Source organism: Cavia porcellus, unplaced genomic scaffold, assembly GCF_034190915.1.
Source record: "Cavia porcellus strain 051 isolate PalLab524CR breed Dunkin Hartley unplaced genomic scaffold, mCavPor4.1 scaffold_1, whole genome shotgun sequence".
NCBI lineage: Eukaryota > Metazoa > Chordata > Mammalia > Rodentia > Caviidae > Cavia > Cavia porcellus.
In genome coordinates, this window is record NW_026947484.1 from 133,524,091 (window position 1) to 133,529,702 (window position 5,612).

At 45.4% G+C, this 5,612-nt stretch overlaps 1 long non-coding RNA gene across 1 annotated transcript; it reads left to right on the forward strand.

Annotated features, from left to right (window-relative positions):
• The first annotated feature begins 857 nt into the window (after positions 1–857).
• Positions 858–5,266, forward strand: LOC134477599 (uncharacterized). The gene is made up of 3 exons (XR_010049610.1): positions 858–2,833; positions 2,957–3,960; positions 4,431–5,266. It is a non-coding gene; the product is annotated as an uncharacterized LOC134477599 (long non-coding RNA).
• The last annotated feature ends 346 nt before the right edge of the window (positions 5,267–5,612 follow it).

Below are 5,612 nucleotides of genomic sequence, written 5' to 3' on the forward strand. Positions count from 1 at the left end.
ATCATCTCTTATAGTCTCAAGTATATCCCAGGAAGCCAATTTTGCCCCAAAGGTTTTTTCATGAATTATATGAACACCTGTGACAATGTCTTTGGGCTGTAGAGTTTACACTTTGCACTGCGTTCATGCAGATCATAGGCTTTATTTGGTGTCTTTCAAAGGCCTGTGTGGTAGAGACTTGGTCTACAGCTTGGCTCTGTTGGGAGGTGGCAGAACTTCACCTAAGGGAGTTCTGCAGGTCACTGTGGGTGTGCTTCTGAAGGACCTGACTCTCTTATTTCCTCTCCTTTTCACTTTCCAGCCATGAGGTGAACACGCTGCTCTGCTGGGTCCTCTTCACCATGATATGCTACAGTATTGCAGCCCTAAAAGCAACCAGGCTAACTAATCATGGATAGAAACCTTCAAAATTGTGAGCTCAAATAAGCCTTTTTTCTTTTTTTCTTTTTGAGACAGGGTCTCACTATGAACGTAGGATGGTCTTGAATCCATGCTGATCCTCCTGCTTCAGCCTCCTGAGTGCTGGGATTATAGATGTATGCCATTGTGCTCAGTTAAATCTTTCTTGTTTATAAGCTGATTATCCCAATTACTTGTTAATGAAAGTAATAGAACATAGAGATGGATTGTGGGGAAAGTGGAACGAAGAACTTTGACTTTAAGGCAGTATGGCCTGTCTTCATTACTGTCAATGTGGGTTCCTCAATGCATATTACTATTACCATAAGCTCCAATTTCAAATTATGTTGTGGTTAATGTCTATTTCCTATGCATGTCATTTGAGCTCAAAAACATGCCAGCTCATTTCCCTTAATGTCTTATTGCCTGCATGACCCTCATCCTGAGGAAGTCTGCGCAAGTCCCTGGCTGGTGACAGCAGGTTATATTTGGGTGTAGAGCTCAGGGAATGGCTTTCCTTCTTACATTCACTTTTGTTTAAGCTTGCAAAATGAGGGTCTCTTCTGAAGACCTAATGAACCTTTTACATGCACTTTGCAAAGGTAGTAACAGAGTCTCCCCTGAATATTTGATCTCCGGCAACCTTGGTTTCCTTTTACAAGAGGAACTTGACATTGCTGGCTCTTCTGCTGTGGAACCCTGGCTTCTTGGGTTTCTCTCCTTGCTATGTAGCACAGCATGAGGGTTGGACAAGAGCCTGACTGTCATCCTTTCCTTAATGTTTTTGTTTGTGTTACTGTCAAGTATCATATTCTTAAAGGTTGAAATCCTGTCCTTTCTTGAGAGCAGATTAGAAAAAAAAAACATGACTATGTATTACACTGCCTCTGTATGAGATGCCTTTTATTATTAATGAAGGTATCGTATTCCAGGGCACACTAGTCACTGGCTTATTCAGGTCAGGAGCTGGGAACCTTTCTGTAAGCTGTGTTTGGCCTGTAGCCTCACAGTGATGTGACTACAAAATAGTTTTCATTGTAGGTGTTCCACACACAGGCCGTGACCACAGTGCAGCGTGTGGCAGGTAGTGAAGAGAGGTTCATTTTCCAGCTTAGCTGTTAGCTTTCTGGCAGAGAGGGCAGGGAGGAGCCCTCTCTAGCAACCCCTGTGTCCCACCCTTTTGTCCTTTTGAGATGAACACTGCTCATAATTTGTGGCAGGTCTGTTCATGTGCCAGCGACTTGAAGTGCTCAACATATGTTATGTCATTTAAGCCTCAAAAGAATTTTACAGGGTAGAGAAAATTATTATCTTTATAAATAAGCAAACTGAAAGGGACATTGAAGAAATTAAAGGGCTCTTGGGAAGCCAGAGGTGGCCCTAGGCTTTGGGGAGTTTGTAGGTGGCCAGCACGCAGGTGGCCTAGGGCCCCTACTTTTTAGGAGACAGAGGTCCTGGATAGGCGCCAGGAAAGTGGCCCATGTAAGGGAGGCTCCTTAGCACGCAGCCAGACATGCTCCTCGGTGGTAGGGAAGGGGACAGACAGATCGCCTGTAGACAAAACAGCTATTGATTTAATATTAGATTTGGTGGGTTCTGTTGATTCCATTTGTTTATATAGTTTTTTGTCCATGGGTCTTCAAGATGAGCCTCAGGTAAAATTATCATTTGACTTGTTGTAATGGTTACTACTGGGCATTACACATGCTCCACAAAGCAAAAAATATCCATAGACTCTTAATATGAGCCCCTTGGGCCAGCAAGCAGAGGCTGCACTTGTTTGCTAGTCTCTGTGGTGAGTTGAAGTCTGTAATAGCTCTTAGTCATCATCCTGTCAATACAGTGTCAGTGAGCCAGGGTGAGCGCAGGTTGCAGTATGGACTCTGAAGGCCTAAAGCAAAAGCTCTTTGTCAATGTTTTGCCAGACTGTAGGGAAACCAGTAAGGAGGGGTCCGGCATGTGAGGTTTAGGGACAGCCACTCATCTTTATTTTTCAGCTGTGAGAGTTTGTTACTTTGCAGCATCCATTTCCCATCCTTTCTACCACAGAATTCATGTAAGAGTAAGAAACTGAAATATGCAAAAGACACATCTGGGGAAACGTCTGGGTCCAGGCTCACCCAGGAGAGAGGTATACTGTATTGTGGAGCTGGTACCCAGGTACAGTTGTCATTGTCAGTGTGCTCAAGACAGCTGGTGGCGATGAGAAGAAGGGTGCTGCCTTTTTCTCTGCAAGCTGGTGAGAATCCAGATGCAGCGTGGCCAGGAACAAGACCCAGTGTGCAGAACAGGGATTTGTTCTCTTGCAGGTGGTGAGTTTTCTGGAACATCTTTCTTACCTTTCCCAGAGAGTAACAGTGGCTCCTGTCTCCGTTAGCCCAGTGTCTTGGCTCAGAAGTCACTCAGTGCTGTCTTTCCCGCAGGCACACTTGGGGTAAGATTTGAACAGATTTGCCCTCAGGAGCTTTTCCATCCTGAGGCACTGGTTGCCTTTTGTCCTTGGCCTCATTTCTTCCTTTTCTTCCATTCTACTTTTGCTTCTCACCCTGCTGCACAGAACACTGTGCATCAAGTGGAAAAGGCTTCTCTGAATAGGTGTAGCCTGTGGTGGTTTGCGCGGCTTGGGGAGCAGGTAAGAGGCTGAACTCCTGTTCCCAGCTCCCTTTTCTGTGGGTGCTCTCGTGCAATGAACTCCCGTGTCACTAAGTATGGGGGCCTTGTGTATTAGTGCTTATATTTTCTTATAGGTATAAGAAAGGTATAAAGGTAAGCTTCAGAAACCTTTCCAGGAGCAACATGAGGTGTAAAACCAAAGAATCTGTGTGACAGATAAATCTGAGTAGGCTACTCTTTCTCTGCTAGGTCGAGAGGAGCAAGTGGGTCTGGAGTGAATGGTTTCTTACACCTGGTGGGTTAGGGATGCAATCCCAGAGAAGGATACTCTAGAAATGCAATATTCAAAGCAGATTGCACAGCAGGCCAGATCTCTGGTGAGAGGTGAGGCCAGGTGTAGGCAGGAATTTAGCATGGATCTTCCATCCACTCCTCATACTGGGGATTGACCTCAGGGCCTTCACACTGGGCTACATTCCAAACCCTTTTTATGTTTTATTTTGAGATCCATCTCACTAAATTGCTCAGATTAAACTCAAAGTCCTGATCCTCCTGCCTCAGCTTTCCAGAGTGCTGGGGTTACAAGGGTTGTGCTGCCACGCCCAACTCAGTATGGATTTTGAGTCCTGGATGTGAAGCTTTTGGAACAGGAAGAGGATATGTCAGATGGCAGCTGAAACACAAGAAAAGCTGTCCTTACCTGACCAGAGCCAGTGCCTTAGGAAAGGCAGGCAGGAGAACAGAGCAGAGGAGGAGGGAGGTAGTAGAGGGAGGAGAAGCAGGGTGATAATAGTGGTGCTTTTCTAAGGTCTGGGGGATTCAATTTTTAGCTCTGCTCACTTTATTACAATTTATTCCTTCCTTCAAGGGCAAATATCTACTAAGTTTTCCTGGATGCCAGCTACTGTGATTGAAAGAGGAGTTCACAGTTCACTGAGGAACACAAAGGTGAAGCAAAGTCACTGCTTGCTGTACTCTCATTGCTAGCCACTTGGGTGCATAGGTGCAGACTCAGATACTTATGCTGATCAAATCAGAGGAGGCCATATATTTGGATAAAAAGAAAACAGAATTTATTCAAAGCTAGCTCTGAGGAGTTAAAGGGGCCTATTTACCTCAAAGCATCCTCTCCCTGTTGACAGGTGGGCAAGGGTTTTTATAGGAAGGAACAGAGGGGAAGGGATCGCAGAGAGACCATGCAGCTCTCCACACCTGCTTTCTCTCCCAGCCACCTTCAGCTCATCCTCCTCTTTCTTGTGGAAAACAAACCAGGTACCTGGCCCCCAGGGCTGGCATCTGTGTATCCTGTTTCTCCTCTTCGGCTGAGAGGAGGAAGTGTTGGTTATTACTGGGGGTGGGGTTGGAGAAATTGTTTACCTCTACAAAGAAATATCTAATTTTTAAATTTCATCTTGTAGTGCTGGTCATACTCTGATGAAATACAGGGTTGTGGCCACACAGCATGAATAAGGAGTCAGTACTGGGGACAAGTAAAGGATGGCACCACATTCTCCTCTTACAACACTGCATGAGGAAGGAAGAGTTTTCTGCGATGTGGAACGCAGGTGCCACAAGATGCGATGAAGAACGTAACAGGAGCCAGCTTGGTGAAGGAAGAATGTGAATCACTGCACCCAGACTGAGACAACAAGTGACAGTGGGAGGATCACAAGTCTGAGCCTAGCATGGACAACTCAGTGACTTAGTGAGACCCTGTCTCAACATAAAAATAAAAATTGTTGGAGACGTTGCTCAGTGGGAAGGCCTTGTGTTCAATCCCCAGACACACATGCACACACGCACGCACATGTTTGTGCCCTTGGGGGTTTCTAAACGTCAATGTCCTGTCCTTCATAAGTCTGGAGAGCCTGTGGAGCCTTGCAGCCTGGTCTGGAGCTTTTGGAATTTCCGTCACCTTTTGTTCATTTACTATCAGCAAAGCCATCTGAGAGTCTATGCTGTTATCAGCAGTAGAGCACACAACCACATGGACAGATCCAGGAGAAAGAGTCAAATATCCATCATTCCAGAGATAAGGTCAAACTCCAAGCTAAGCTCACCCTGGACTCCCTGCTGACTGGGAAGTTCAAGGCATTGTAGGACAAAGCCAAGTTTAAACCTCCCCTGCTTCTAGTTATATGACCTTGGGCAAGCTCATTACCCTCTCCAAACTGTATCTTCCCATTTGTAAAGCAAGGGTCATCATGTCTAACGCACAGGGCTGAAATGACAGTAATTGAGGCAAAGTTTATAACATCACTAATGTGGGGTCTGAGACACAGCAGACACTCAAGGCGGTTGTTCCTCTCTCCTGCCCTCTTGGCTCTGCCTTCCATTTCATTAGCCAGATCCCTAGGGTTTTTCTAAAATATTCCTGGCTGTGAACCATTCACTACTGTGCTGAGAACCCTCAAGGAGGGGTAAACTGTGTAATGATGAATTTCCACAGACGTGAAAGTTATTATTTTTGCACGCTCATGTGGAACTATCAGTTTTAGAGAAAAGTCAGCTTGCATAGCTGAGCGATCCCACTAGCTTCCTTCTTCTCTAAGTTGCATTTTATTTTATTAAAAGCAGAGCAAAAAGCCTTATTTCCCTCT